We start from the raw sequence: 24,621 nt of genomic DNA, 5'->3' as shown, positions 1-24,621 counted from the left end.
GTTACGTCAGACTCATGAATGCAATCATTGCGACGAGAACAGGATGCGATAACGTAACTCTATTCCAAACTAAAAGTATTCCAAACTCTGACACCCAGCAATGAAAAAGGCGCCCTGGGACTTCTGCAGCACTACTGCGCGCTGTTGTATCTTGAGGACAATCCCAATTGCTGTCCTCCAGATATTTCGGACCTTGCCGTTGGGTGCGGTAGTTGGCTGAGGTTGAGGAGGACTTTGAGATGAAAACTGGAGGTTTATTTACATTATTTACAGTGAAAGTACAAAGAAATTAACAGTCAAAGTCATTACGGGCCGGCAGCAACTCGGACGCTGCGGCCCGTGGCAAGAAGCTCGAAAGAGATGAATGAAGGAATGCTCTTTTGCTGCTCCCGGTCTCTGGCTTTTAAGCCCTTCGGTGTCTCGCAGTCACGTCACATTCGGCCAATCAGCGAGCCTGCTCAGGTGACGCCATTTTCAGCCAATGGTAGGCGCCCGTGCGATTGTGTCAAACCCAGCGCCGAGGATTGCTCCTTGGGCCCCAGTTGTCCGAGGGCTTACTTCTCTCTGCGGTATTGCCTTCCCCGCTTGCAAGCGCCATCACAATAGGCGGATGGGGGAGACGTTTGAGTGCTGCAAAAAAGCTTTGCTCGGGACCTGCGTTACCTGGAACTGTGCCAGGCTCCCGCTACACTTTCGGGAAGAGTCAAGCAGTGAATAGCTCCACCTGCGGCGCACGAGGAGGGGGATGCCAACTTGTTTGCATGTGCCGCGCCTCGGGAACGGGGTAGATCTGCTTCTGCGCTCCTTAATTAGCTGTGGCGCGATTCGATGTGGTCTGGTGAACTCGAAGGAGGCTCAAGAAAAGGTCCCGTATCTAACAGCGTGTGCACGGAGAATACGTAACGCCAACGAGGAATCTGCCATGCAAGTGTTTGCCGAGAAAAGGGGGCTGGCTCAAAAACTGGCACGCAGCTTCAGTAAGTTTGAGGCCACTGTCGTCGTGCTAGGCCGCCGCGGCATCAAACGAAAATAACACTTTTGTCGCGCGAAGTGAATAAATACTGCATGTTTTTTTTCCCCTTTCATCGCACTCTCTCTGAGTTCTATTTTGACAGGTAAGTGGACGATCTCATGCTATTTCGGTTAAACAGTACTACCGTTAGTACATACTTTTTCCGGGCTCCGGCCAACCACGGTTTAACGAGGTTTCACTGTATATACATATACAATCAACTACTGTCCAAGGGGAGCCACGAACATGTGACATTCTAACAGAATAGTGGCAACCTCTACAGACCCCAAGTCCAACACTCGTTTTTCCTAAAGAGCTTCATCATAGGCACTTGCCCCGCTGTGCAGTCTGGAATGAATTTGGCGATAAAAGTTCGCTAAAAGCGTTTCAGTTCGTTCGCTGATATTTTTTGGCGATGGGTACCTCACTATAGTCTTGAGCTTATCCTCCCTCAGCAGAATGCAGTCATTGCCCAGCATGAATCTCAACAGTCTTATTTTGGTCGCAGCTATCTCAGCTTTGTTCAGGTTCAGCGTGATGAGATACTTGCAGACCTCAGCCTATTTAGGCCGTCCCTCAAGTGGCACAAGTGCTCCTCGAACGCTTTCAAATAAACCACTATGTTGTCCAGATATACAGGAGAATTTGCCACTTTGCATCTCCTAGAAATCAGTCCACCTCTAATAACTAGCAGGCACTCCAACCAAGCCAAAAGACTTTCTCTTGAATTGAAAAAGCACCCGGTGAGAAGTAAAAGCCGTTTTCTTTTTGTTATGTTCGTCCATTTCGGCCGGAAAGTATCCACCGCTAGCATAGAGCATTGTAAAGCACTTTGCCCCACCTAGGTTAGACACTAAAGAGGAAATGGAGGGTAGAAAGTACGCATCCTTTTCGTAACCTCATTCAGCCTGCGGTAATCTACACAAAGGTGATAAGTATCATCCTTTTTTCGACTAGAACTACTCGGAAGTCCCATGGTCTGTTCGACCTTTCCCAACGCCTGTGTTGATGAGTTCTACTAAGGCGCTGTCAAGTGCTTTCCACTTAGTCAAGCCTATCGGTCAAGGATTACATTTCCACAGCACAGTGTCCCCGTATCTATCCTGTGCCTGACTAGCGTAGTGCGGCTCAGGTGGTGAATGAAAATCGCTTTGTATTTGTACAACAGCGATTACAGTCGTGCCCTTTCTCTCTCCAGCATGCTGTTGACAAAAGTGGGTGTGCTGCCCCTCGCACAACCGTAGCACACTGTTCTGCTGTCATCTTTTTGTTGCTCTCCTTCCCTTGATCAATTACTGTTTGCTCACTCAGCTGTGGCTGGGCATGGCCCGCTCACGCCACACCCAGAGGCTGGCGTGCCTCCGCTGCCACGGCCACTTTTGTGAAAAGCTTCAAAGCACCCATTCTGTTCTCCCAGTAACCTCCGCTGCCTATGTCTATCACAATATCTGACTGGGCAAATAAAAGGCATTGATACACCAGGAAAATGTACAAGGCATTGTCGCCCAACACGTCTCTCCCAATGGATTACTAGCCTAGCTGCACCGTTTGATCGTGCTGTGCCAGAAGGAAAATGATGAATTGCCAAAGACATTGAGGGAGTGGAACCACCTGGCTGCCTCTGTCTTCGCCATTCCAAGTGTTCCTGCATTTAAATCCACTTTCAACAATTCTTATTGTATATACTAGTTGCCAACAATCACAGCAATTATGTATTTTTTGCCCACTCCCTACTGTAACGCCTTCATGCAATAAATGTAATGAAATAAATAAGTAAATAAATAAGTAAATAAATAAATTAATTAATAAATGAATAAATAAATAATCTCTGAAACAGATACTGTTCTCGAGAAGATGTTGCATTATCTTATAACCAAAGAGAGATGCGCTTGCCCCAGCATCCAACAATGCAGCAAACTTCTTTCAGGCTATCGTTAGCTTGATGAACGGCGCGCCTGCAAGTCCGCAACATCTCCTACACGACAAGCCAAAGGCGCAAGTAACCTGATAGAACTAGACCTGGTTGTTGTAGAGATCGCTGCACGGGATCCAAGGTAGATCACCGGCAGCTTAGTCTGTTTCCTGAGCCGCGCATTCATCCTCAGCCTTGCGTGCGGCTGCAGTCGTGGGTGATAGGCTCCAGTTCGCTGCACTGATAGCAACGGCCGCCGATGCCTCGATGACCTGGGTGCCCGTCATTCTGATCTGGTGGGTTGTATCTTTCTCGCTCTGTGGTCGATGTGTGCCACTCATCCGGTCTCACATTGGCCTCACCCTCCTGCTGTAGCGTGCTGCTTGCAGTGTTAGTCTGTGCTGTTCTCAGTACATAGGCATACAAGTCCAAGGCACGGTCTGATAATTCCCAACCATGCTGGAAATGGTCGTCAGCGAACGATGCCGACCTGTGGACTCTAGATGAACATGAAGTGATCACACCGCCGTTCCATGCGTAGCAGGCTCCAGTGACAGCGCCGTGTGTGGAGTAGGATGGTATTGTCACGTGGTAGTGACGGTGAAGAAAAGCAGCAATACGGTGGAATACAAAACTAGCTTTTATTGGGCGAACCTGTGCCCACAAAAACAGGCTACACTTATAGCACAACGATAGCGGCGAACACTGTCGGCGATCGTCGGAAATCTGATCAGCGGGTCAAGCGCGTCGGCTTTTATACAACAGTCGTCGAATGTTCCAGACTAATCGTTGGGACCCGCATGCCTTCCACAAAGTTCTACAACATTCGAGTCACGCGATGAAATCAGATAACACAAGGTTCGGCGACAACAGACAGCCGGGTAGAAGCATCGATAACTTTCCAGAAACGTCGGATACATGCAGGCGCGTCCCTCGCTGTGCGATTAGTTGTTAAGCGGCGAAACGTGGTCGGCCGATAGAGATAAGCACACGTGTCAATACCCCCCTCTTAAAAAGCATCGACCCGATGCTGCAAACAAACGAAGTTAATAAACAAAAGCACTCGTAGCAAAGAAAAGAACAAAAATAACGAAGTTCGTCAGCGTCCGTAAAAGGGTTTAAGGCGCACCACGTGGACCACTTCAGATCGTGCGCGGCGCCGCTGTGAATGCGAAATGCCGTCTGGCACGACCTCATAGTCCAGAGCGCCAATACGTCGGATGACCTTGTAGGGTCCGAAATAGCGTCGGAGTAGTTTCTCACTGAGTCCTCGTCGGCGTATCGGGGTCCAGACCCAAACACGGTCGCCAGGCTGGTACTCGACGAAGCGTCGTCGGAGGTTGTATTGTCGGCTGTCGGTCCTCTGCTGGCTCTTGATTCGCAGGCGGGCGAGCTGTCGGGCTTCTTCGGCGCGCTGGAGATAGCTAGCGACGTCAACATTCTCTTCGTCAGTTACGTGCGGCAGCATGGCGTCAAGCGTCGTCGTCGGGTTCCTGCCGTAAACCAGCTTAAACGGCGTGATCTGTGTTGTTTCTTGCACCGCCGTGTTGTACGCAAAGGTTACGTACGGCAGGATCGCGTCCCACGTCTTGTGTTCGACGTCGACGTACATTGCTAGCATGTCGGCGAGGGTCTTGTTCAGGCGCTCCGTGAGACCATTCGTCTGCGGATGGTAGGCAGTTGTCCTCCTGTGGCTTGTCTGGCTGTACTGCAGAATGGCTTGGGTGAGCTCTGCTGTAAAAGCCGTTCCTCTGTCGGTGATGAGGACTTCTGGGGCACCATGTCGCAGCAGGATGTTCTCGACGAAAAATTTCGCCACTTCGGCTGCGCTGCCTTTTGGTAGAGCTTTAGTTTCAGCGAAGCGGGTGAGATAGTCCGTCGCCACGACGATCCACTTATTCCCAGATGTTGACGTCGGAAACGGCCTCAACAAATCCATCCCAATCTGCTGGAATGGTCGGCGAGGAGGTTCGATCGGCTGTAGTAATCCTGCTGGCCTTGTCGGTGGTGTCTTGCGTCGTTGACAGTCTCGGCATGTCTTGACGTAACGGGCGACGTCGGCGGTGAGACGCGGCCAGTAATACCTTTCCTGTATTCGCGACAGCGTCCGGGAGAACCCGAGGTCCCAGCGGTTGGATCGTCATGTAGGGCGTGCAGTATTTCTGGACGCAGCGCTGACGTTACAACAAGAAGGTAGCTGGCGCGGACTGGTGAGAAGTTCTTCTTCACGAGCAGGTTGTTTTGTAGCGTAAACGAAGACAACCCGCGCTTAAATGCCCTAGGGACAACGTCGGTGTTCCCTTCCAAATACTCCACGAGGCCTTTTAGCTCCGGGTCTGCTCGTTGCTGTTTAGTGAAGTCTTCCGCGCTTATTATCCCAAGGAAGGCGTCGTCGTCCTCGTCGTCTTGCGGCGGGGGATCGATGGGGGCGCGTGATAAGCAGTCGGCGTCGGAGTGTTTCCTTCCGGACTTGTATATTACCGTGACGTCATATTCTTGTAGTCTGAGGCTCCACCGCGCCAGCCGTCCTGAAGGGTCCTTTAAGTTAGCTAGCCAACACAACGCGTGGTGGTCGCTGACGACTTTAAATGGCCTGCCATAGAGGTAAGGGCGGAATTTAGCTGTAGCCCAAATGATGGCGAGGCATTCCGTTTCAGTCGTAGAATAATTGCTTTCCGCTTCTGACAGCGACCGGCTAGCATACGATATCACCCGTTCAAGTCCTTCTTTCCTCTGGACTAGGACGGCACCGAGGCTTAGGCTACTGGCGTCAGTGTGGATTTCGGTATCGGCGTCCTCGTCGAAGTGTGCAAGTACGGGCGGCGACTGCATGCGTCGTTTGAGTTCTTGAAATGCCTTGGCCTGCGGCGTTTCCCATTTGAACTCGACATCACATTTGGTTAGATGTGTTAGCGGCTCCGCGATGCGTGAGAAGTCCTTGACAAAGCGCCTATAGTAGGCACACATGCCAAGGAATCTGCGCACTGCCTTCTTGTCGGTGGGCTGCGGGAACTTTGCGATGGCAGCTGTCTTCTGTGGGTCGGGGCGTACTCCTGATTTGCTGATAACGTGGCCTAGGAACAAAAGCTCATCGTAAGCGAATCGACACTTTTCCGGCTTCAGAGTGAGCCCTGATGACTTGATGGCCTCTAGTACTGTTGCAAGCCGCCTCAGGTGTTCGTCGAAATTTTCGGCGAAGACGACGACGTCATCCAAGTAAACGAGACAGGTCTGCCACTTCAATCCTGCTAAAACTGTGTCCATCACGCGCTGGAACGTTGCAGGAGCCGAGCACAGTCCGAATGGCATAACCTTGAACTCGTAGAGGCCGTCTGGGGTGACGAAGGCCGTCTTTTCGCGATCTCTTTCGTCGACTTCTATTTGCCAATAGCCAGACTTGAGGTCCATTGACGAGAAGTATTTAGCGTTGCAGAGCCGATCCAGTGCGTCGTCTATCCGTGGGAGGGGGTATACGTCCTTCTTCGTGATCTTGTTCAGACGACGATAATCGACGCAGAAACGCAGGGTTCCGTCCTTTTTTTTCACCAAGACTACAGGAGATGCCCACGGGCTTTTGGACGGCTGGATGATGTCGTCGCGCAGCATTTCGTCGACTTGGTGCCTTATAGCTTCACGTTCTCGCGTCGAAACTCGGTATGGGCTCTGGCGGAGAGGTCGAGCGCCCTCTTCGGTTATTATGCGATGCTTGGCGACTGGGGTTTGTCGAATCCTTGATGACGTCGAAAAGCACTCTTTGTATCGTCGAAGTAGACTTCTGAGCTGTTGTTGCTTAATCGTGGGGAGACTTGGATTTATGTCGAAGTCTGGCTCGGGAACTACGGTCGTCGGGGTAGATGCGGCAGCATCCGAGAGGACAAACGCATTGCTCTTTTCCAGAATTTCCTCAATGTATGCAATCGTCGTGCCCTTGTTGATGTGCTTGAACTCCTGGCTGAAGTTTGTCAGCAACACTTTCGTGTGTCCTCCGTGCAGTCGAGCGATCCCTCTTGCGACGCAAATTTCACGGTCTAGCAGTAGACGTTGGTCGCCTTCGATGACGCCTTCTACGTCAGCGGGTGTTTCGGTGCCGACTGAAATAAAAATGCTGGAGCGAGGCGGGATGCTCACTTGATGTTCGAGCACACTCAAGGCGTGGTGACTACGAGGGCTCTCCGGCGGTATCGCATTATCTTCCGACAGCGTTATTGACTTCGACTTCAGGTCGATGACTGCGCCGTGTTGGTTGAGGAAGTCCATGCCGAGAATGACGTCTCGTGAACACTGTTGGAGGATAACGAAGGTGACAGGGTAAGTCCGGTCGTGGATGGTAATTCTTGCCGTGCACATTCCTGTCGGCGTAATCAGGTGTCCTCCAGCGGTCCGAATTTGAGGGCCTTCCCATGAAGTCTTAACCTTCTTCAACTGGACGGCGATGTGTCCACTCATGACTGAGTAATCGGCGCCTGTGTCGACTAAGGCGGTGACTGCGTGGCCATCTAGAAGCACGTCGAGGTCGGTGGTTCTTTGTCTTGCGTTGCAGTTGGGTCTTGGCGTCGGATCACGGCTGCGTCGTGTTGAACTGAAGCTGGTACGTCGCGTCGTCAAGTCGTCTTTCGTCGGTGTAGTCTTGGCTTCCTGACTTCCTCGGGACGGCGGCGTGTCGTTATTATGTCGTCGAGATGGTTTCTTCGGCGTCTTCGTCGGCGGCGGAGGATCTTCGTCAGTTCGACGAACAGCAACCGCACCTCCATCGGTTGCTGCTTTTAGTTTTCCGGATATGGGCTCGCTGACCGGCCCCGGGCTGGGACAGTGTATGGTCGGCGCTGCGGCGAGAGGTAGCGGCCTGGTGATGGCGAACGCGACGGTCGTCGAGAGCTCCACTGAGTAGCGGCGAGGTAGTCGGCGATATCGCGAGGGCGTTCACCTTGCTGCGGGCGCGGAGCGTTGACGGCGAAACCTCGCAGTCCCATCTCCCGGTATGGGCATCGGCGATAAACATGGCCGGCTTCTCCGCAGTGATAGCAGAGCGGGCGGTGGTCGGGGGCTCGCCAAATGTCCGTCTTCCTCGCGTAGGTGCGCTGGGCGATGGGTGGGCGTGCTGGCGGCGGCAGCGGCGCCGGACGACGGAATTGCGTCGTTGCAGGGCCCTGGCGTGGTCGCGGAGGGGGACCTTGACGGCGTGCGACGGCGGCGTATGTCATCGCTTCTGGCTGGGGCTGCGGTAATTGTGGTTGCAGCTCGGGAGCTCCAAGCGATCGGTGCACCTCTTCTTTCACAATGTCGGCGATCGAAGCCACTTGGGGCTGCGACGAAGGCAGGACCTTGCGCAGTTCTTCACGCACAATGGCCCTGATTGTTTCCTGAAGGTCGCCGGAATCCAGTCCTTGGATGGCGTACTGCGGCGTGAGCCCCTGGCGGTTATATTGCCGGGTGCGCATCTCCAGAGTTTTCTCGATCGTCGATGCTTCTGCAGAAAACTCAGCTACGGTCTTCGGCGGGTTACGAATAAGTCCTGCGAAAAGTTCTTGTTTGACGCCCCGCATCAGGAAGCGGACTTTTTTCTCCTCTGACATTTCCGGGTCGGCGTGCCGGAAAAGGCGGGCCATCTCCTCCGTGGAGATCGCGATCGTCTCGTTTGGCAGCTGCACTCTGGTTTCTAGTAGTGCTTGGGCTCGCTCTTTTCGCACGACGCTTGTAAACGTTTGCAAGAAGCCGCTTCGGAACAGGTCCCACGTCGTTAAGGTGGCTTCTCGATTCTCGAACCAGGTCCGGGCGGCGTCTTCCAGTGCGAAATAGACATGCCGCAGCTTGTCGTCGCTGTCCCAACCGTTAAACGTAGCGACCCTCTCATACGTCTCGAGCCAGGTTTCCGGGTCCTCGAATGTTGATCCGCGGAACGTCGGAGGTTCCCTGGGCTGCTGCAGCACGATGGGGGACGCTGGGGCTGCCATTGGGGTTGCCTTGTCCACAATCTTCTTGGTCTTCTCAGGTAGAAGTCCGTGCTCCGGGGGCAGCTGTTGAAGACGGCGGCTTGCTCGATGCTCCGGGACTACGTTGGTGTTCTCTTTGTGGTCCGGGCTTGGATCACGGCTTGTCGGGGGCGTCCGGTACATGAAAGAAAAGCACCTCCACCAGATGTCACGTGGTAGTGACGGTGAAGAAAAGCAGCAATACAGTGGAATACAAAACTAGCTTTTATTGGGCGAACCTGTGCCCACAAAAACAGGCTACACTTATAGCACACGATAGCGGCGAACACGGTCGGCGATCGTCGGAAATCTGATCAGCGGGTCAAGCGCGTCGGCTTTTATACAACAGTCGTCGAATGTTCCAGACTAATCGTTGGGACCCGCATGCCTTCCACAAAGTTCTACAACATTCGAGTCACGCGATGAAATCAGATAACACAAGGTTCGGCGACAACAGACAGCCGGGTAGAAGCATCGATAACTTTCCAGAAACGTCGGATACATGCAGGCGCGTCCCTCGCTGTGCGATTAGTTGTTAAGGGGGGACACGGCTCTTTGCGGCGAAAAAATTGCGAAAAAATCGATTTTTTGAAAACGAAATTTTTGACATCTACAGCTAATATTCCTTTAATTCACCAAGTTTCGAATCTCGGGGAAGAGTATTTCGTCCGCAATATCAATTTATAACATCACTGTGAGCTGAATTCCGCGCAAAAACAGCCCTTTTTATCGCGGCGCGTAGCTCTTTTTCTACGCGCGCGATCGCAGCCATCTTGGTCTCGTTGGAAAGAGAAGCCTTCCTTCTTTAATTTCCCGCCAAAAGTGACTCCGTCGGTACGCCAGTGATGTTGAAATCCGGGGAGAAAGAAAGCCCGAACGCGCGATCCGATTCGTTGACTAGCGCACGTGACCAAAAACGCGCGCTGTGGTTGGCTGCGCGAGGTTCCCATCGTCTGCTCCACTCCGCAGGCGACGCGACTGCGCGTCTCGTAGGTTTGTTGTCACCATGCCCAACGATGTCCGATCCACCGGGAAAGTTCGCCACGAGGCACAAGTTCGGCAAAAAGAAGAAGCGATCAGCTTATAACTTTCAAAAGCGCTCCATTCCTTCTGAAATCATCGAGAGTAGCTCGCCGCCAACCGCAAATGATGCCGAAACCGCGGACGATGCCGAAGTAGGCCTAGCCAGCTCACAAATGAAATCGTTACGGACAGCGGCCGCGTTCGGCGTGACACTGCAATGTTGCAGCGTGTGGATTTGTTGCAGAGGGAGATGAATGCTCAAAAAAAACTTCGAGTTCTTGCGTCAACGCCAGCAACAAAGCGGGTGTTGGATTTGCTCACTCACGCCGACGCGTCGGCGCGAGTTGCAGCCACGCCAGTCGACGCCGAGGCAGGCTTCGCTTTCCTCAGTAGGACTCCGTGAGCGGACTGATGTCGTCAAGTGCAAGGTGTGCGGCGGCAGCGTCGCAGTAAGCAAAAGCGAACGGTAATCTGGCCTCGCCATAAAGATCGTTATCACGTGTGCGTGTCGCGGCGATATCGCCTCGGCATGGAGCTCGACCCTCGTGAACAACCTTGCCGCGCGCGCGATGCAAGTCACCGGGAATCGGCGAACGGTGCTAAACGATGTTTTTGCCGCATTTGGGTGGCCGTGGTCAGAGCGACTACATTCCTGGTGGCTTTTAGCCACTTTCACTGCAAAGTAATGCAAAATTATTTCTGCACTTTTGATTAAAAGTGAATGTATTCCTTTTTTCTCGTTTTCTCAAAACACCGACTTTTCACTTGTACACAATGTAGGGTCAGATTTTGGAATTTATGCTTTAAAAATTTTCAATTCTGCTTTAGATCAGAAAGTAGGGTAGCCACAATTCGAACAGTAAAGATTGAATTGCTATAAAATTACTAATATTTGATATATCAAAATAGTATTCCTACCATTATGTTCCTTATGTTTTCTAGTACCCAGGCATGTGCCAATACGAATTTCGTAGCGCATTTCCCCCCCCCCCTATTGTTTCTGCAAATTATGAACAATGAATTTCATTTATCTTCAGAACTAAATGACCTATTGGAAAAATAATCACGTATTTAAAATCAGCACAAAAGTCTTAACAAGAATGGAAGGTTTTATGAATATTGATGGAAAACATCATGAACATTATTTGAATTAGTGTCCCCCTTAAAGAAGCGAAAGTTTCATTCTTGCTTGGTTGGACCCCTGTATCATCCTTGATCAATTTAGTATTCAAGCATTTGCCGTAATCACTATGAACATGTCCTGAAATGTTTTTCTTGTTTTCTCAAAACGACATTTTTGATGGTAGTGTAGTTTTGGAGTGACGATAACTCTGGTTCTACTCATCTTATTGCAATAATTCTTTTTTCATCAGAAAGGTGGACAAATTGGGAGTGCAGTAGGCCTAAAATGTGAACAAATATCATTACAGAAAATTTGAAAAAGTAATAATTTCTCCAGGGTTTCACTAATGCCTTCTGCTTACAAAAGTTTGACATGCTGTAACTTCGGCATAAATCAGTTTAGAACATTCATTCTTGTAGCACTGCAACCTCTGATCATTCAACATCATTTTGATGTGCCAGTCTCCTTCATTAACAGCCAGCATTGTAGAGAGAACTTGCCTCCAAATTAGTCCATACGAAAAAACATGAATTGCTTATATTTTGAAAAGTACTTGTTGCATGGGAAAACCAATTGAATATTTGAAATCAGCATGTCAAAATACATAAGTGATGGAAGTTTTATCAAATTGTGGCCACAAATAAAAAATAAAAATTTAAGTGGGGTGTCCCCCCTTAAGCGGCGAAACGTGGTCGGCCGATAGAGATAAGCACACGTGTCAGTATGCTCACCCCGCAAGGATGTTTCCTAGTCGCATTTCGCCTCAGCTGCGAGTTAGTCTAGATCTCTGAACCTACATCCCCTGAAGTAGGCCGCAAAAGTCAGGTGCACTTTCTGTGTGACACGCTTGACTTTCTCTGCATTGGTGGTGAGAGGGTTCACGAGACGATAAAGTTCGTCCATCACTGCACATACTCCAGCAGGGACTCGTCCAGATGCTGGGTACACAGCTCCAACTATCCTCTCAAATGCCACTCGTAGTCGGCCAGAAGAAATTCCTCGTGGAAGTTAGCGCACTTCATGCAGGCTCGGTGTCAGGCAAGTCAGAATCATCGAGCCACCTGCTCATTCAATGGAGCATGGACAACGCGCACAAGAAGTTCACCGTCAGAAAGCCCCATCACTTGCTGGTAATACAGCAGACAGTCAAGGTACCCATTTGCATTCATGAGATTGTTATACCCACTGTAGGTAGGCATGTATACCTTAATCCATGGTTGCTCCCTATGCAATGCGGCCTGCACTGTGTTCTGCAGGGCACTGGCTATGCTTTGCATGATTTGCAGAGCATTCTGCAACATTCTCTCACTTGACTGCAGGCTATCGCCCGAAGGTTCGGATGCATCCACAACTCACGTCAAACTATTTAGTGGCATGTGTGCTTCTCTGTCCGCATCATGAAGCAGCGAGGCGACCAACATGATGCACCTCATCTCCGGCCTAAACCCTGCCATCCTGGCATTTCCGCTCTACTGACTGTTCCATGTGAAACACTCAAAATCAAAGCTGCCACCATGTTAGGAATAGGTCTCCGACTTTGTGCCACTACATCGGACAATATGAGCAAATCTGGGAAGTCATACAAGCCTGTCGCCATTGTTTGCTGGAATGTTGGTAGTTCTACCGTGAACATGCAGAAGAGGACTCGTCATGTTGCCGATTTTACCCCACGTTGGGTGCCAAATGTGGGGGTACACTCTATGTGACGCTGGGGCTGCAGGCATGCTCCCGATCTAGCCGCACACAGTTGTTCTGTAGTACTCCCCAACCCAGAGCGTGTAATCGCAGCTACATTGGGTTCGAGTGAATAAGGCAGCCGGCGGCGTCAACTCGAACAATGTTTATTGCAGCGAGCAATAAAGGCAACATTTGCAGAGAGAAGTGCACTCTGTAATAGATAATAAATAGGCTTACCTCATTGCATGTGATAGTCAGGCAACGAGGTCACTCACAGGTTGCAGCAGGCATCTGTATCCAGTAGGTTTAAGGTCGGGGTGCCGGAGTCTTTCCTGCTGGTGCTCTTATGTACCTTTTCATTTATGCAAGGATAATGTCCTTCTCGTGTGTAGGATACCTTTCCCATGAGTTGGGAGGTAAGGGTGCGTGTGTCGCGAGAGTTAGGAAGAAATGGAAGAGGGTATAGTGTGCCTCTCCTGTGCCTATGCAGACTCTCGACGCGTCCACAATGTGCGAACGTGACGACGGGAGCATGCGGGAGGAAATGGATAGGTGTGCTTCCCACAAGGTTCAACATTTTGAAGAGCCAAAAATACAAAAGCACAGAAGCCAAAGCACAGAAGTGCCAAAAACAATGTGTGCAACCTTATAGAATACAAAGAAGTCAGGGAAACAACAGTCAGGTGACTTAGGCACTGGCTTCTTCTACAGATCTGAGGCAATGTTCAGACAGTGTTCCGATTCAGCAACTGCTGGGCAAAATTTGAACAGGTTTGTCCTAGAAAAGTATGGCCCTTAATTGACAAGTGTTGCATACACCATAAAATTTTTTGTTTTATTTCCTTAGCTTCTAGTGTACAAAGTTACTCACTGAAAGCCTTCAGCCAACAATGAATGACATGCAGCCAGCATCGTTTGTTGGTTTAGAGCAGGAACACAAAATGAGAAAGAGAGAGTTTGCCACGTCACTCATTTTCTTTTGAATGCACGGTCAAGACAGATCAATGAAAATCTTCGGATGCAATAGTGTTACAAACATCATGTAAAGTGAATGAAATGGTCACCTATGACCACATATGATGACAGCTGTCAGCACAAATTCCAAACGAAGCTATAGGTGGCTTGGAGTGAAGCCCACTTCCAGTTTTCAGCGTGTTGTTTAAAAGTTGGCACAATTTTTTTTTTTTCGTTGATTATGCATATTTTCTCTTTTTTTCCACATTAATTATAAAATCAACATTTTCTTCAGGTATTTATATGTGCAGTCATTAATGCATTAAAGAAAGGACAACATAAATGATGGGTTTTTCAAGTTGATACACTCAAACCTCGTTATAACAAAATAATGGATATAACAAGGGTCCCGCTGCAGTCGTTTGACTTTGGGACCCTCGCCTGTATACTATTAGCAACCAACTATGTATCTTGAAAGACTAATAAACTGAAACTGAAATGAAATTCCCATAGAGATCCACGTATTTAAAACCTTGTTTTAACAAAGTGAAATTGTCCTGCCAATGCATATAATGCACTACATTTGTCTCCAAAGCCAAAAAATACCCGACCCTTGCATTTTGAGTACATCGCCATTCCGTGGGTTTCAACGCACGTTCGGCACAGCAGTTCAAAACTCCTGCATGCCCACATCAAACATGCTGTTCAGCAACACTCGTCTTTTTCACCGCCATGCACAGCTGCGCACAAGCAGCGGCTCACTATTGCACGTCTCCACTGACCTTTCTCTCTCGCGCGTGCCTGGCAAAGTGAGCCACACTGCTATCATGCTGTGCGGCTATGCATGGCAGCACGAGACATTACTCCAATGACTTGTACTGCGCGCTGCACAGGCAGGCACAGCTGGCCATGGCCGCTCCTTGGCGCAATCTCGAGGGTTACGTGTGAATCGCATCATGCTACACGGTACGTATGGCGGTGCGAGCAATTAGTATGTTCACTCTCTCTATATGACGCACGGCGCAGGCAGCCACAGCTGGGCCTGGCCTCCGTGGCCTCCTGGGCACTATCTCGGCGGTCATGCCCAGTCCGTGCATTCGCTTCTCCCTCTGCAAATTGGCAGCTGGGCGTGGCATCTGAAATTGCATTGGCACTGGTGCAATCTCAGAGGCCACAAGCCGGCCGAACCATGCCGGCACGGCAAAGTTCGCTTGCCTCCTAGATCACAATGCGGAGCGCTGTGTTGTGTGCCATGTACTGCTGGACGGCGACAAGCCAAGTAGAAAGCAGATGCAAAAGACCATCACAATGAAACAGAATGCAGCTATCTAAAGGCTGTCGCGTCTGGTGCCAAGAAGTCCCGCATTGCACATGCCAAAGTTTCTTTCGTTGTTTTATTCAAATTTCATCGCATGCGTGGCCATGTAGCGCTTCAAAAGGTCGCAAAGCCATTTCATTTTTTCCATGTTTACAATTGTGCGGTCAATTGGGCATATATTGCAGTAAATGGCAATACAGTCGAACCCACTTATAAAGGTACCAGTTTTAACAATATATCGGTTAAAACAAGCTGCGGCACCGTCAACTTTTGTATGTTTCCTATGGGGGAATAACCCGCTTACTACAATGCCACATTATCCATTATAACGGCAAAGTCTGGCTGCTGGGTGTCCGTGCCAGAAGGTAATGGAATGCGAAATTCTTGAAAAAAAAGAAAAAGTGAAATGCGAGCCGCTGCACGATCACCCGCCACCCCAACTGCCGCTGCGCGCTTCCCTCCACGAGAGATGCACGCCAACCTTGCGCGCATCTCTCCCATCGCTCTGCACCACGCCACCCTCAAAAACATGAATGGACTGCACCAACTGTGCTGACAACGCTGCCAGCGCTGCTCCCAGATTGCTCGCTATGCCCTCACAGTTGGTTCTTTATTCTGTGGCCCTCATTAGGTGCAATTATGCTAATGGATTAAGCCGCTCATGTTTGTCTTTGTTCGTAGCGTCGAAGTTGTTCCTGGCCACACTGTTTCTCAACTTCATTTGACTCGACGCCGAAACGGAAGATTGGTGATAATTGGCAATGCACAATGTTGCCGGTGAAAAGAAAACGAAGTGCTTATAATCAATGAGGTGATCATCGTGAACATGCTTGCATTGGATAGTGACAGCGACGGCCGTGACGGTAGCACTGACGTAGTAGGGCAGGCTGCCTCAAGATTGTTTCCGCGGGAGGTGCTGTACATGATTCAGTCCCTCGTGGGCTTGTTTTCGCGAGGTACCTTTCGCGTCACTATGTGGAGCACCTGGATGCCTTGGATAGGGATGTCGGCAAGCAAGGCTGATGGACATGTGGTTTTCTCGTGCAAGCCAGTGGGAAGTACGGGGCAAGATTCTTGTGGCAATCACGTCCCGGCGTTTCTTCTGAATTTCTCAAGCTGAGATGCTGCCGCGGCAATGTACCCGCATTTTTTTAAAGGCACCTTTTGGAGCCCCTAAAGTGATGCTTTGGCGGATCTCATATGTCACTTGCTGCCCATGACCCCTCTTCGCAGTCGTTATACTAGTGCCATTCTTGAACGCCGACAGCCCTGGCTTGTTAACAACACGTGATCGGAGCATGCAGGATGCAGAGTTAAACAGTTAAACGAGTCAACACAATCAGAAGCTGGATAGAGGAAGGTGGTGTGGAGGATAACTGGTCTCCCCGCCATTATAGTTTTCTCTGAACAGCTACGCCATCCCCCCTTTTGATATTTTTTTTTGTGCAACCCAGTTACAATTATCGGTTATAACAATGGAACTTTCATGGCACTTGAATATTGTTATAAGTGGGTTCAACTGTAATGAATATAATGAATTAACAAATATAACAAAGTAATTTCAGCTCTCCCTTCGACTTTGTTATAACCAGGTTAGAGTGTACTGGGACAGGGTAGCATCAAGTGCGAGCTTCTTGTTTATTATTAAATGTAAGAAATTGAGCCATAACAGCTTATGTCATTTGTAACTCTACTATTCGTTGTCTTTCATGAGCTGTAAAAAGAGATACATTGCCCACTTAAGAAAAATAAAACGGACACCTCTCCTCTGATCTTTTTCAAGAACATAGATATTGGCATGTGTACTTGTTTACTTTTCTCCAGTGACCGCTTTTCACTAGCTAAGACGTTAACTGTAATTGCTCGGCGCAGGATACCCCTGCATGTATCGTAAGTTTTCCAAATGTTATCGATATTTCTATTCATTGTCTGTTGTCAACGAAATTTGTTACAGATTGTATGCATGACACAAATTGTGTAGTAGTTTCTGGAGGGCATGCAGGCACCAGCAATCATGCTGGAACATTCAACAAGTCATGTTACAAGCCGACGTGCTTGACCCATAGATCAGATTTTTGCCGATTGCAGACTGTACTCCCCGCTACTGTTGTACTTTGAGTGTCACTTGCTTCTCTTGGCACAACTTCGCCCAATATAGAGTTGGTTTTGTGATTCACCGTATTATAGAGCGTGCACGTCATTGCCACCAGAACATGACAATATCACAGATTCCATATAATACATGTATATTCTAGTTTGGGTTTGATGAAAGATGTATACACTATAAGTTTTAATTTCCCAGGTGTGTCTTGGAGCTTGTGGTGTAAGAAACAAACCTTGTGAAAAGCAGAACAAGTGTCATCAATGTGGGTATTCCAGCTCAAATTATTAGTAAATACTACGCCACAATATTCAAATTCATCAACCCTTTTTAATCTGTCCCAACCAATAAAGTGTAAAAATTTAAGTGCATGTGTTTTCCTTGTTTTTCAAAGAGAGACCAATTCTTTGGAATTTATCTTGATACGAAATTTGTTGCGCCAAACAAGGATATTGCTAAGGGCCTTGTCTAAAGCTTCTTGATCCTCATTACTTTTAATTTATTTATTTTTTAAAGGTGTTCATTTGGCAGAGCTCAGAGCATTGCAATGTCTACGGTCAGGACAGTGACAGCTTCCAAGCACAAGAGCCATTGCAGAGCAGGAGCCCTCGACCCACTAGCATGTTGATCCAGTAGCGCTGAACCCACTAGCGCCTCTCTTCTTCTAGCAGCTGTGGAGGGCTACCCCAAAAATAGATCCCTTATAATTCTAACAGACTACAAGGAAGCATGCTGAAACTACATTAACGGCAGAATCGGTCAAAAAGCGCTCCAAATCTTCCTCCACGCTGGCCAACAGAATAAACGCATTAGACACACCATCTTTTGGGTACCGGGGCACACTGAGATTGAGGGCAACCAAAGGGTTGATAGGATCGCTCACGAGCATACAAACCGAGCGGACCTAAACAGATTCTGAGTATTTCATGACAGTGATCCCAACGTACTCTGACATATTAGATTACCATAGAGGGATGAGGATCAGATATCTCCTGCCCCACAATACACTCACTCAACAACAGGCAGTTTACTGGCGACAGCTGCAGACAGGAACTTTCCCAAATTTACATATACTATGCAAAATGTTCCCAAGTCAATACAGGGACACATGCCCGTGGTGTGGTGCAATACCCACACTTTATCACATCGCATGGAAGTGCAATACGAATAAGGCATTCCACAAAATAGAAAATCCGAGTGCGGAGCAGTGGGAGAGTGTGCTCTTCAGCGGCGACGGAGGCTGGTGGATCATGCCCGACGAGCAGCCACGCTCAGTGGTGCCCTGGAATAGGGGCACCAACCATACAGGCCGGAGATCGTCATACACCAGTAGAAGATGAAGACATCCGGCCCGAACGCTGAATTACTCTTTCTAGAGCAAGAAAGTTTACTTCCTCCTCCTCCTCCTCCTTCGTTAGAATCTATTTACAAGTGCCTTACAGGCCTTCAAGAAGGCATTGTGTACGGGGGGGAAATACGATAACATATTCATACGGAAGTGGAAAAAAAAGAAACATCAGTACAATGAAAGAAATATTCACGCAGCATGGAAAATTAATATGACATTACCAAATACAATATGAAGAGCAATAACAAATCACTTGTTACTATAATTATATTAAATCAGACGGCTCACTCTATTCCGGATGCTCTCCAGCAGTTCAAGGAAGTATTTTTGACCATATAATTTTGTGGCTGTACAATAGTTACGTAGGCTAGTTTTCCTAGTGGTGAAGGAGCAGTACTTAAGTTGCGGTGCAGAAATCCTAATGATCTGGAGGTGATGTGATTAGTCCATGAAAGATTGTGCATAAGGAGCACTCCTAAGTACTTATATTATGTGGTGTGGTCAACTATGTTAGAATCCAAATGATAAGAAAAGTGAGAGTTAGGTTTATCAAGAAAAGTTAATAAGAAGAGGTTTATTTGCGGCTCCTTGTGCAAAGGCACAGCGACAGGGAACAGCGAGACAGCCCGAAGCACTGTCCAAAAAGACGCCAGCAATCAACAGCGCGAGCGGAGCAGAGCCGCGCATTGGCGATGTGGCTGTGCCACGATACGCGTCTTCTTCACAATCTCCCCCCGGACAGAAAGGGCCATCCTGGCGCCTTAAGAATCGGGAGGCAGAGAGCCGTGGTAGGGCTTGAGACGCGAGACGTGGACAATGTCACGTCCCCGCCCGCGCAAGTCTTCAGGTGGTGACAGTGGCTCAATGAGAAAATTAACCGGGGATGTTTGCTCCAGGACTCAGTAGGGCCCTTTGAATTTTGGGATGAGTTTCGAGGAAAGCCCCGGTGTTTGGAAAGGGACAGACAGCCACACAAGAACGCCTCGAGCGTAGGTCGTGTTTGGAAGCGAGTTGGTGTGGTTTTCTTTCTGGCGCTGCTGTTGCTCTGCCATAAAGGAGCGTGCTAGCTGGCGGCATTCTTCGGCTTGTCAGGCGACGTCAGACACAGGTAGACATTTGGAGGCATCAAGACGGTATGGAAGGAGCATGTCGATGGCATGCATAGGTTCACGGCCATACAGGAGGAAGAAAGGTGAAAATCCCACAGTGGCCTGCATCGCTGTGTTGTACGCGAACGTGATGAATGGAAGGATGCGGTACCAGTTACCATGATCAGATGCCATGTACATAGAGCACATATCGCCAAGTGTGCGGTTAAATCGCTCTGTGAGCCCGTTAGTCTGGGGATGGTATGCCAAGCTTGTCCGATGAATAATATGGCATTCCGAAAGCAAACCTTCGACGACTTCAGAGAGGAAGGCGCGACCTCGATCACTGAGGAGTTCTTGAGGTGCGCCGTGTCAAAGGACGCAGCGATGCAGGACGACAGAGGCTACATCCAATGCAGTAGCACTTGGTAAAGCAGCAGTTTCGGCGTAGCATGTCAGATGGTCAACAGCAACTACGATCCACCGATCGCCGTCTGCTGTCATACGAAGCGGGCCATATAGGTCGATGCCGACGCGATCGAAGGGTGTGGCAGGGCACGGGAGTAGCTACAAGGCACCAGACGGGCGTAAAGGCGGCGATTTACAGCATTGACAGTCAAGACAGCACCGAACAAACTTTTGTACAAAATTGTACATGCTGCACCTGTAATAGCGGTGGCGAATTTGTTCGTACGTATTGAAAACTCCGGCGTGACCACACTGCAAATCGTTGTGGAAAGAGGCACAGACTTGAGACTAAGCTGCGGGGAATCTCCAGAAGCCACTGACGGCCTTCAGGAGCGTAATTGGGTCAATGGAGCAGCTGGTCACAAATGACGAAATGAACTGCTTGTCGTCAGAGGGTTCGGGATACAGGGATGGTCATTGATACAGATAGATAATCAAAAAGAGAAGCGATCCACGGGTAACGACGACGTGCGGTGGCAAAAGAGTTCATGTCGAGAGACGACACGGAGTGTGCGGAAGTTGTTCCACAGGCCAAGTCTGGAGGTAAAGGTGAAGGCGACTAAGGAGAGTTACCGGGCAACTTCCTCACGCAAGAAGTCCTTGACCCGCTGAAAGAATGAGGATGGGTCATACATGCTGTCAAGGCTCGCCAACGAGTCGTTGCTTCCTGGAGCACGCCGAGTAGAAGCGCATTGCTTCCTTAACTCATTATAACTTTGGCATAGGCTGATGACTTCGGACACAGTATGCGGATTCCTGGCTAGGAGCCTCTGGAATGCACCTACATCGATGCCTTTCAGTATATGGTGATTTTGCTCAGCTTCGGGCATGGCGACATTGACTCGTTTACAAAGGTTCACAACATCTTCAATGTAGCTCGTGAACATTTCTGCCATCTGCTGCGCTCGGGCGTGCAAGCATTGTTCAGCGAGCAGCTTGCGAACAGCGGGTCGCCCGAGCACTTCCATAAAGGTTGTCTTGAAGACTAACCATGTGGGTACATCACTTTCGTGGTTGTTAAACCAGAGTTGGGCAACACCAGCCAGATAAAAGATGACGTGGGTTAACTACACTGGATCATCCCACTTGTTGTGCGGCTCACCCGTTCATATGATGCAAACCAGTCTTCTACGTCTTTGTCCTTTGCAGCGCTGAAGATCTTGGGGTCCCACTGTCGTGGCACGCCGGTGCAGGTGACGGACTTCGGCGTCGGCACCGTTTGGGATGAGCTGTCTGTCATTGCGGGCGGTAGCGCTCTTGATCGCAGCTCCAGGGTTTCAAGCAATGGGGGGCCCTATAATGTAAAACTATTCCAATAGGTTTCTATTCCAATTTTCTGATGTCAAATTTGCGTAACTGCTGACGCAAGCATCGGGTGGTCACCTGTAGGGTTGTCTAAGCAGACCAATCAAACGCTCTCCTCGTTCATAGGAGGTGACTTTTGTTTGCTTGAAAAACGAATAACATTGCCTACACTGAGCGGCTTGTCTTATTTAATTGGCTGACAAGAGGCGAGGAGCACGCTGAAGTGGAGAGGGATTCGATGGGGCCGAGCCACTGCACTGAATATCGATAACTGGATGAAGAGGGTGGTGCCCGCGTCTGCGATTGGTCCGCTTTCCCTTATTTACCTGGCGGTGGCTGGTCGACAATCGCGGCGGCATGCAACAGAAGCTTAAGAATGACACTAAAACAGATCCTCACCAAAGAAGAGTTGGCAGAATGCGGTCGTAAACGTTCCGAAAGTGCTCTAAAACGTTACACGGCTACGCAAAATGTTTCATTATACGCAAATAAACCCATGCTCTCCGACTGGTGCGAGTAGCTAGTGCATCAGCGATCGGCAGCAGCCATCTTTTATTCCTTTCGGAATGGGGCAGCCAGCGGTTATTCAGAAGAAAATTCAGTTTTGTTCGGCATATTAATGCATCTTTGATGCGTACCCGTCACTCTGACGTGGTGAGTTTTTGCAGTTTTGTGATGTGTTGTGACAGGCAGGTGAAGTGGGTGGTGCCCGAAAACTTTTGACCAATAGCCAAGGGCTAGCGCCGAAAAGGCGTCGAATCAGAAATAACTATTTTTCTTTTGTTCGGTCAAATCATGCATAATCAGTGTGTACACGTCATATCAGATGGGGAGCTATCGCGGTTTTCGTGACGTCGCGTGACCTACAGTTGAAGTGGGGGTGGCCCAAAAAACGTTTTCGACCGATCACGGAAGGCTGATTGCAGAATTGGAATAGAAATGTTTGGAAAAGTTTTACGTTATAGCGCCCGGGGTTTGAGTCCCAGGACCTCCACCAATTGAGAAGAGGTTTATTTACGGCTCCTTGTGGAAGGGCACAGCGACCGGGAACCACGAGACAGCCCGAAGCATTATCCAGAAAGACGCCAGCAATCAACAGAGGGAGCCAAGCCATGCGTTGGCGATGTGGCTGTGCCGCGAGACACGTCTTCTTCTTCACAGTAACTACTTTGTCAGCAGAACAGTTAATCAAATTATATACAATGCAGTCCTCAGCAAATAATCGTACCGAAGATGATATATTACTTGGTAAGTCGTTAATGTAAATTAAAGAGAGAAGAGGTCCGAGTACACTGCCTTGAGGTATACCGGAGGTGAATTCAGACAGGGTAGAGCAAAAGTTAGCAACAACAGTGAATTGTTCACGATTACAAAGAAAATTATGAATCCATGATAGGGTTACCGAGTTAAGTTTAATTGCAGAGAGCTTTGATACCAGGCAACTATGGGCTACACGATCGAATGCTTTCCAAAAGTCCGAAAAGATGCAGTCAATTTGTTTATTGCTGTTCATATAAAAGTGTAAGTCTGACGTGAATTCTAGTAGTAGGGTTTTGCAATTAGCAATAAGATAATTTCCTTAAAATGAATTTCATTTCCTCTATTTAACAATATCTGCGTACTTGCGTGTGATAGCACCAGTATGTTCACAATGCAGACAAATTTAGTAGGAAATGAGGCCAAAATGGTGAACACAAATGGCAAGAACTGAAATAAATTAGGGATAACCGAATTTGCCTTTTTGAGTCTATTGCAGCACTGTCATTGCTAAGATCAACAGATTACCATTCATCTTTTTGGCGAATGGGCAGGTGAATGGACAGGCTCCAGCACAGGTGCATGGAAGGTCTATGAAGTATTTATCTTTCACGAGCTTTCATGCACTCTTAACAAGTACAGTTATTTTCTTTAGGTTTTTCTTCCAGCTGCATTGAAGGATCTTGTCTATCTGGTGAATAGGCAACGGAGTTTTTCTATGCAAGTTTGCAGAAGTTCTGCATTTTCCCTCGGATTTCGTCACTCTGTTACACGCTACAACAGTGGCAATGAGGATAGGATATTTACTTGATTCGGCTGGAAGCATTCTTTGAAGCGAATGATTTTATGACAGAGGAAGAGAAAGAAGCACTCTTGGTTTCTGCACTATCAACGAACATGGTGGGCGTTCTTGCTGGACACTGTGCTTCCTGAAACATACAATGCTGCCGGAGTGAAACCTAATGCTCACTTTGCACCGCCTGCAGCAGGGAACAGTGGTGCATTTGTTAACACCTATTAAAAGCATGTAGCACATTTGCAATGGCAGTACGCCACTCGCGCGGTGAAACGGATAGGTGAAGGTGCTTATCGCAACAGGGTTGGTGGTAGTAGCTGTGAATGCAACATGCAACGACTCCCGAGAAGATTTGCTGTTACCAGAAGAGGAAACCGAGTATATGCCGGCATTTTCACAAGACACAGGTGCACGAGTACCGTGGGAAAGCTGCCATGACAGGCGCTCTCAATCACACGTGTCTCGTGACTTTTCTTGTTCACAAGGGATCCAGCGAAAGGAAAACTTATCATACGACAGCAGTTTGGTGATGTACTGAGCGTTGTTGCCAAAAGATAATTTTTTTCAGGAACATATGGACGGGTAAACAAGAAGTGTAACTGTATCAGGTCACTCTGTGTTCTAATCCCGAATGTCGCCCTTGAGAAATCGTAGGAAACAGGATCATATCCATGAGGTTCTCTGTACCACTGTACCAGGTATCATTGCAATAGACCGGATGGCCTCGGGCATATTTTGTATAGAAATAAAAGGGGGGGGGGATTAAGTGCCAAAACCATGATACAATTATGAGGCATGCTGTAGTGTGGGACTATGGATTAACTTAGAGCACCTGGAGATCTGAAACAGTCTAGAACATTCATCTCATGAGGAGACTGCACTTTCCAAGTGACACTGAAAGAGCTACTTATTTCCAGGACTTATTTGGGCAACACACCATATATGCTGGAAATACACCTAACAAAGCTTACAAAACTGCTAACAAAGCTTAATCATTCCTAAGTATGTTTTATCAACAAGGCTAAACCTCAATACTCATCGAAGTTAGCACTTGTGAGTGTGTCCCCTCATTTGTCTGTCACTGCAATTGCCAAGTACCATTGATCCATAAATAAAATTATGTATGTCACTGAATGCAAGCGCTGATGTTATTTCTTACGTTGTGTTACTACTGATCCCTGTTTAATGGTATAGTTGCCCAGATTGTGTTAAAAGCACTGGTGTGAAGCACGCAAAGAAAAGCAAACAAATCTACCCGCATGAGATCAGT

General features: G+C 48.6%; 1 protein-coding gene across 2 annotated transcripts in view; it reads right to left on the bottom strand.

The window, feature by feature from the left end:
- brun (trafficking protein particle complex subunit brun) overlaps positions 1-24,621 on the bottom strand; it is a 642,817-nt gene that overhangs the window by 504,549 nt on the left and 113,647 nt on the right. The gene's annotated exons all lie outside the window — the stretch shown is intronic.

The sequence above is a fragment of the Dermacentor andersoni genome, chromosome 7 (assembly GCF_023375885.2).
Source record: "Dermacentor andersoni chromosome 7, qqDerAnde1_hic_scaffold, whole genome shotgun sequence".
Classification (NCBI taxonomy): Eukaryota; Metazoa; Arthropoda; class Arachnida; order Ixodida; family Ixodidae; genus Dermacentor; species Dermacentor andersoni.
This window is presented reverse-complemented; position numbering and strand designations above follow the sequence as displayed.